Raw genomic sequence first — 8521 nt, forward strand, 5'->3', positions numbered from 1 at the left:
GTGCCGAGCACTGTTCTAAGCGCTGGGGTAGACACAGGGGAATCGGGTTGCCCCACGTGGGGCTCGCGGTCTTCATCCCCATTTTACAGATGAGGGAACGGAGGCACAGAGAAGTGAAGTGACTCGCCCGCAGTCACCCAGCTGACAAGTGGCAGAGCCGGAATTCGAACCCTTGACCTCTGACTCCCAAGCCCCTGCTCTTTCCACTGAGCCACGCTGCTTCTCCAGGTGGGACCCAGTCGGGGCTCGCCCTCTTAATTCCCATTTTGCAGAAGAGGCAACTGAGGCCCAGTGAAGTGATCCGGCGCTCAGAATCACTATTATCGTTATTTAATAATGTTGGTATCTGTTAAGCGCTCACTAGGTGCCGAGCACTGTTCTAAGCGCTGGGGTAGACACAGGGGAATCGGGTTGCCCCACGTGGGGCTCGCGGTCTTCATCCCCATTTTACAGATGAGGGAACGGAGGCACCGAGAAGTGAAGTGACTCGCCCAGAGTCCCACAGCTGACGACTGGCCGAGCCGGGATTCGAACCCGTGACCTCTGACTCCAAAGCCCGTGCTCTCTCCACTGAGCCGCGCTGCTTCTCTTTGCATAAGACCACACGGCAGACACGTGGTGGGGCCGGATTTAAGCCCGCGAGCCCCCACGGGAGACAGGGACTGTGTCCGACCCGCTTGGCTTGGACCCACCCTAGCGTGTAGTTCGGTGCCCGGCACATCCCAACGCCATTCAAAATTGGTCTCTTTTGACGCTACCGGCGCGCCGGATTTATTTCTTGCAAAACCGGAGCCCGGTAGTGTCCCGCCTCCGGGAGATCCATCTCCTCCACCTGGTGCGAGAAGCCACTAAATGGTCTGCTTGAAAACATCCCCCCGCCGCCCGGGACGGGCCGGTCGTTATCTACTGAGCGCTTACGGCCTGCGGGGCCCCGAGATGAGCGCTCGGCAGAGGACGACCGCGCTGCCGCTCCACCGCCAAGAGCGCTTCTCGCCAGGCACGCCCGCTGAAGTTCAGCCGGGCCCCATCCACGGAGAACGCTACCGAAAACCTGTCGCCTTCTTCGGGTCCGGTACCCCGCAAATTCGAGGAGGTTTACGAGGAGGGTAGCGAAAGAGAAGCCACGAGACCAGAAGCAGCGGCGCCTAGTGGAAAGAGCCCGGGCTGGGGAGTCAGGGGTCGTGGGTTCTAATCCCGGCCCCGCCGCTGGGTGACCCCGGGCAAGTCGCCGAATGTCTCTGTGCCTCGGTTGCCTCATCTGTAAAATGGGGATTAAGACTCTGAGCCCCACGTCGGTTACCTTATATCTCCCTCTGTGCTTAGAACAGTGCTTTGCACACAGTAAGTGCTTAATAAATATCATTATCATTATTAAGAGAACGTCACCGGCGCGCTACGCCAGCGAGGAAAGCCGACCGGCTCCTCGGACCTCCGCCGGGATCACCTCTGGGTTCGTCCTCCAAAAACTTGAGAGAGAACCCCGAATTCCTCCTTGAAGATGGAAAGGTTCTTTGCCAGCTGTGTGACTTCGGGCAAATCACTTAACTTCTCCGGGCCTACATCGCCTCATCTGTACAACGGGGATTAAGACGCTCGGAAGAGTAACGGTGAAAATGGGGGAACGACCTGATTTCCTCGCATCTCCTCGGCGCTTAGAACAGCGCTTGGCCCCTAGTGGACGCTTAACCGATACCATGATTATTACGATTTGCCGTCCCCGCCCCGAATTAGGAGGGGACGGCGTCTCCTTGCCGGCAGAGGCCGGAGGGGACACCCCGACGGTGCGGCTGTACTTTTTCCACTTTTTCGTTGGAGTGGGGAAGGCTGACGCGATCGCAGCAGTGAGGCCGCAGAGGAAACAAGCCGGGCCCCGCTCCCCGCTCAGTCGGCCGGGAACGGAGAGCCCGCCCTGGCCCGGAAACGCCAACACTCCGACACAAGACCCCTTATTTCGGGGCCCACAAACAAAAATCACCTCCTGACCAGATTCCCCGGGGGAAGTGAGCGAGAAGGCGGCGGCTGGAGTCGCTTGGGCCGGCGCCGGGGAGTCGGAAGGGCCTGGGTTCCAATCCCGGCTCCGCCTCTCCTCTGCTGGGTGACCCTGGGCAAGTCACCTCCCTTCTCTGGGCCTTCCCTCATCTGGAGAACGGGGACGAGAGTGGGAGCCCCACGTGGGACGGGGTCTGGGTCCACGCCGGATCTACCCCCCGGGCTTAGAGCGGTGCTCGGCACCCAGCAAGTGCTTAACGAGTGCCACAATTTCATTTAATTTCACGTAGCGAGGCGCCTTGACGTCGGGTTCCACTTTCCCCCGTAAAAAGTTGAAACCCTCGGGGGTGTCTGCTCTGTAGGGGGGGGTCGAGGGCGAAAGGCGAGGGGTCTCCCGGGACAGCTTTTAACCAGGCAGTAATGCGGGGGGGGGGTGAAGATATTTATCAAGCACGTTTCCCGCTCAGTAATAGTAGTCACAGTATTTATTAAGTGCTCACTGTGTGCAGAGCACTGCGCTAAGGATGATGCCATTTCTTAAGCGCTTACTATGTGTCAAGCACTGTTCTGAGTGCTGGGGCAGGTCCGGGTTAATCAGGTTGGACACGGTCCCTGTCCCACGTGGGGCTCACCGCGTTAATCTCCATTTTACCGCCGAGGTTTCTGAGGCAGAGAGAAGGGAAGTGACCTGGCCGAGGTCACACAGCCGGGACCTGGCAGCGCCAGGATTAGAGCCCGTGACCTTCTGGCTCCCACGCCTGGGCTAGGGTAGTAATAGTATTTATTAAGTGCTTACTGGGCGCAGAGCGCTACGCGCGGCCCTCTGCGTAGATGTGTAATAATAATCATAACAACGGTACCTGTTGAGCGCTTACTACGTGCCAAGCCCTGTTCTAAGCGCTGGGGGAGATACACGGTCAACGGGTCGTCCCATGCGGGGCCCACCCTCTTAATCCCCATTTTACAGACGAGGTAACGGGCAGAGAGAAGTGGCTTGCCCAAGGTCACACAGCTGACAAGAGGTAGGGCCGGGATCGGAACCCAGTCCTCGACTCCCAAACCTGCGCTCTCTCCACTAAGCCACGCTGTTTCTCTACAGATATCTGTACCTATCTGTAATTTATCTATTTATCTATATTGACGTCTGTCCGCCCCCCAAGATGGTGAGCTCATTGTGGACGGGGGGTTGTGTCTGACGTCGCCCTCCCAAGCGCTTAGGACAGCGCTCCGCACCTAGGAAGCGCTCGACAAATACAACCGACTGAATGAGCGTGGCTCTGATGTGCACGCTTATTATTTCTTCCGCATTTCCTGGGAGCAGAGCGCTGCCCTCGAGCCCTCCGGACGGGGAGGGTGATGAGGGTGGCGCCCAAGGTATTGAGCGTTTACGTGTCGTGAGCCCCCAGCGAGCTGCCTTGTTAGCGACCGCTCGCGCGATTCCCCCCCCCAGGGATGAGGAGGAGGAAGAGAAGGGCCAAGCCACCTGAGACAGGTGATTGCCGGGCTGGGGGAGGTGTGGCCTGCTCTCCCTCTTCTACCCGGTAACGGGCCTGGACCAATCAAGGATCGCCATGTAGGACCCCCCCCCCCACCCTCCACCCCCAGCTGGGGCAGCTAAAGCAGATAAAAGGCGCTGGTTTGGGAGGGGGCAGATGGCAGGATGGAGTTGGGCCCGTTGGCGTGGCAGAGAGCAGCATTGGGAAGCAGCAGATCGCAGCGCTTAGCGGCGGAGAGCGGCGGCAGCGGGGCCTCCCTTGCCCGGCTGGTGCCGCAGTGAGTGATGCCTGGGTCGCTCCCTCTCGCGTGGGGAAAACTCCGCAAAAATCCTCTCCACGTTCACCTCGGTGGGGTGGGCTTGACCGCTTCGCGTCGCTGAGGCTCCCGGGGCACGGAAGGGCCTGGCTGGCACCGGCCGGGGGGCGGGGGTGGGCGGCTCGGGACCTCGTAGGTGCACGCGTGATCGGCGCTCATCTGCTGTTTGTTAAGCATTTACTGGGTGAGAGCACTGTACTAAGCGCTCAGGAGACAGAATTCAGTACGAGACAGAGGCAATCGCTGCCCCCGACGGGCTCACGGTCTAGGAGAGAAAAACCAAGCTCCCACGGAGATTGGAACTCGGATTGTCGGGTTCAAAGAGCTAACCATTACCCCGTGGGACCGGCCATTAATAGTGGGTTAGGCATTTAAGGTTTGCAGAGCACTGTATTAATCCCTCTGCATAGGGAGAGCAGATCTATCCACACACGAGGTGGTGGTCGATGTATTAAGCCCTTATTAGGGGCAAAATTCATAATAGAAGCGGTATTTATTAAGCATTTATTGTGAGCCCTACCAAAGAATAAGCAAGAAGGAATCTGCCTGCACCGGGTCCCTGGAGGGGCAGGGAGGCCTAGCAGAAAGAGCCGGGAGTTGGAGAACCTGGGTTCTCATTCTGGGCCTCGGTTTCCTCATCTGTTAAATGGGGATAATGTCAATCCCTGCTGCCCCTCCCTTTCAGACGGGGAGTCCCGGGTGGGGCAGGGACCGGATCCCCTTGTCCGACTCGATCCTCTTGAATTCCTTCATTCTATCACCTTGATTGAGCGCTGACTAGGCGCAGGGCACTGGACTGAGCGCTCGGGAGAGGAGGAGAGAAGCAGCAAGGCTTGGTGGAAAGAGCAAGGGCTGGCCAGGTGGAAGTGGTGGGTTCTAATCCTGATTCCGCCACTTAGCGGCTGGGACTTGGGGCAAGTTAATGAGCTTCTCGGGGCCTCAATTAGCTCTTCTGTAAAAATGGGGATTAAGAGTGAGCCCCAGGAGAGGCAACCCGATTAACTTTGACCTACCCCAGCGGGGGTGGTATTTGGTTAAAGCGCTTACTATGTGCCAAGCACTGTTCTAAGCCCTGGGGAGGATGCAAGGCAATGGGGTTGTCCCACATGGGACTGTCTTAATCCCCCTTTTTAGAGAGGAGGTAACAGACAAGGGGATTGCCCAAAGTCACACAGCTGATTAGAAGAGGGGGGGATTGGAACCCATGATCTCTGAATCCCGGGCTCTTACCACTAAGCCAGCGCTTAAAACACTGCTTGGCACATAGTAAGTGCTTAACAAATAACATTATTATGAAAAGCAGAGTGGCTCAGTGGAAAGACTCCATCCTTGGGAGTGGGAGGTAGTGGGTTCTAATCCGGGCTCCGCTGCTTGTCAGCTGTGTGACCTTGCGCAAGTCAGTTCACTTCTCTGGGCCTCAGTGACCTCATCTGTAAAATGGGATTGAAGACTGCGGGCCCCAGAGGGGACAACCTCATGACCTTGTATCCACCCCAGGGCTCAGAACAGTGCTTGGCACATAGTAAGTGCTTTAAATACCAACATTATCATCACCATAGACACAATCCCTGCCCATGACCTTACTGTCCAGGAGGTATCTGCATGGGTGTTTAGCACAGTGCTGGGCACATAGTATGTGCTTCCCAACTACTTCAATTATGATGATGGGCAGAGCCCTAACAAAGAAGGGCCCAGGTGAGGTAAGTCAGTCTTTATTGAGGACTCTCTGTGAGCGGAGTGCTGTACTAAGCGCTGGGGAGAGGACAATAGAACAATAGAAAAGCCACTCCCTGCTGACACAGAGCTGCCATCTAAAAGGTATCTACACGGGGGGGGGGGTTAGCACAATGCTTAGTACATTGTCCGTGTCTCCCAAATACCTCTATTACAATGATGATGACGATGAGGGGCAAAGCGCGGGGGTGAGGGGGAGGGAGTCAGTCCATTGTATTTTTACTGAGCGCTTAGTGGGTGCAGAGCGCTGTACTAAGCGCTTGGGAGAGGGGGATAGAACAAGGAACAGACATCCGGTGACCACAAGGGGGTGCTCGTTTAGAGGGGGAGGGGGCGCCCCCTTCTGGCAGAGATGCCTAACGGCCCTTCCTTGGGGGAGCGCCCCCTGCCGGCGGAGATGCCCAAGGTTCATTCAATAGTATTTATTGAGCGCCTACTTTGGGCGGAGCACTGTACTAAGTGCTTGGAATGGACAAATCCGCACCAGATGGATACGGTCCCTGCCCATTGACGGGCTCGTTGGAAGGGGCCTCCTGCCGGCGGAGATGCCCAACAGCCCCTCCTTAGGGGAGCGCCCCCTGCCGGCGGGGATGCCCAAGGTTCAATCGTATTTATTGAGCACCTACTAGGTGCAGAGCACTGTACTAAGCGCTTGGAATGGACAAATCCACAACAGATGGAGACCATCCCTGCCCACTGAAGGGCTGGGTGAAAGGGGCCCCCTGCCGGCGGAGACGTCCCACAGCCCCTCCCATGGAAGGGTGCCCCCTGCCGGTGGAGACGCCAACAGCCCCTCCTTGGGGGAGCGCCCCCTGTCGGTGGAGATGTCAACAGCCACTCCCATTGGGAGAGCGCCCCCTGCCGGCGGAGAGGCCAACAGCCCCTCCCATTGGGGGGCGCCCCCTGCCGGCGGAGAGGCCAACAGCCCCTCCTTGGGGGCGCCCCCTGCCGGCGGAGAGGCCAACAGCCCCTCCTTGGGGGCGCCCCCTGCCGGCGGAGAGGCCCAACAGCCACTCTCATGGGAGAGCGCCCCCCTGCCGGCAAATATGCCAACAGCCACTCCCATTGGGGTGCGCCCTCTGCCGGCGGAGAGGCCAACAGCCCCTCCTTGAGGAAGCGCCCCCTGCCGGCGGAGATGCCAACAGCCACTGCTATGGGAGAGCACCCCCTGCCGGCGGAGATGCCAACAGCCACTCCCGTAGGAGGGCGCCCCCTGCCGGTGAAGACGCCCAACAGCCATGCCATTCCCAACAGCCCCTACGGGGGGGGGGGGAGGACGCCCCCTGCCGACGGACCTGGCCAGCACCAGCCCCTCCCCCCGGCCAGCGCCCCCCGCCCCCATCCTCCGCCCGGCCTGGGCCCGGCCCGGCCCGGCCGAGGGGGCGCCTTACCCGCCAGCCGGACATGCTGAAACCCGCCCCCGGCTCGGCCTCGGCCTCCCGGGACGTGGAGGCTTCCCTCCCGGGGCCGCTCCGGAGCGCCGGCCCGCGCCGCTCCTCCCGCTGCCGCTCCGCCGCCGCCTCTCACAACCACAACAACATGGCGACAGCGGCCACACAGAGCGCGCTCACGGGGCGCGGCCGCGAGCCCGCGCGCGCCCCCGCCCCTCCCGGGGGGCGGGGCTGACGTCGACGACCCGCGCTAAGGGGGCGGGGCCTCCGCGAGGGGGGATGACGTCAGGGACCTCCGATGAGGGGGCGGGGCTGACGTCGACGTCCTCCCCAGAGGGGCGTGGCCTCCCCGCGTGGGCGGGGTTTACGTCGACGTCCTCCGCTGAGGGGGCGGGGCTGACGTCGCCCTACGTATGCTCTCCCATATTCATTCATTCATTCATTCCCTCCTATTTATCATTCATTCAGCGTGTGCAGAGCATGATGGTATTTGTGAAGCGCTTACTAGGTGCCGAGCACTGTTCTAAGCGCTGGGGGAGATACAGGGTCCTCAGGTGGTCCCACGGGAGGTTCACAGTTTAATCCCCATTTTCCAGATGAGGGAACTGAGGCCCAGAGAAGTGAAGTGACTCGCCCACTGTCACACAGCTGACAAGTGGCAGAGGGGGGATTCGAACTCATGACCTCTGACTCCCCAGCCCGGGCTCTTTCCACTAAGCCACGCTGCTTCACTGGACTAAGCGATTGGCAGCGACAATTGGGCAACAGAATAAATCACTAAATTTGATGGAATAAACTGTGATCTTGGGCAAATCCCTTCACTTCTCTGGGCCTCAATTCCCTCATCTGTCAAATGAGGATGAAGACTGTGAGCGCCCCCCCCGCCTTGGGACAACCTGATCACCTTGTAATAATAATAATAATAATAATAATAATGTTGGTATTTGTTAAGCACTTACTACGTGCAGAGCACTGTTCTAAGCGCTGGGGGGGATACAGGGTCAACAGGTTGTCCCACGTGAGGCTCACAGTCTTCATCCCCATTTTACAGATGAGGTCACTGAGGCCCAGAGAAGTGAAGTGACCTGCCCACAGTCACACAGCTGACAAGGAGCTAATGTTGGTATTAAGCGCTCACTATGTGCAGAGCAGTGTTCTAAGCGCTGGGGTAGATACAGCATGATCAGGTTGTCCCACGTGGGGCTCACCGTTGTTTAATCCCCATTTTACAGATGAGGTAACTGAGGCACAGTGAAGGAACTTGCCCACAGTCATACTTCTGACAGGATTCGAACCCGTGACCTCTGACTCCCAAGCCTGGGCTCTTTCCACTGAGTCACGCTGCTGCTTTATCCTCCCCAGCGCTTAGAACAGCGCTTGGGACATAGTAAGCGCTTAACAAGTGCTATTGGTACTATTTGTCAAGCGCTTAGTGCAGTGCTCTGCACACAGGAAGCGCTCAATAAATACTACTGAATAAATAAAACATTCAGAGAAGCAGCGTAGCTCAGTGGAAAGAGCCCGGGCTTGGGAGTCAGAGGTCATGGGTTCGAATCCCCCCTCTGCCACCTGTCAGCTGGGTGACTTTGGGCGAG

At 58.6% G+C, this 8521-nt stretch overlaps 1 protein-coding gene across 5 annotated transcripts in view; it reads right to left on the reverse strand.

The window, feature by feature from the left end:
- MTMR3 (myotubularin related protein 3) overlaps positions 1-7101 on the reverse strand; it is a 97031-nt gene extending 89930 nt beyond the window's left edge. For all 5 annotated transcript variants that reach the window (XM_029049491.2, XM_029049495.2, XM_029049494.2 and 2 more), the window contains exon 1: positions 6927-7101. The gene's annotated coding sequence lies outside the window, so the exon portion shown is untranslated. The remainder of the gene's footprint in view (positions 1-6926) is intronic.
- Between the last annotated feature and the right edge of the window lie 1420 nt (positions 7102-8521).

This window comes from Ornithorhynchus anatinus, chromosome 21 (genome assembly GCF_004115215.2).
Source record: "Ornithorhynchus anatinus isolate Pmale09 chromosome 21, mOrnAna1.pri.v4, whole genome shotgun sequence".
In the NCBI taxonomy this organism is placed as follows: Eukaryota; Metazoa; Chordata; class Mammalia; order Monotremata; family Ornithorhynchidae; genus Ornithorhynchus; species Ornithorhynchus anatinus.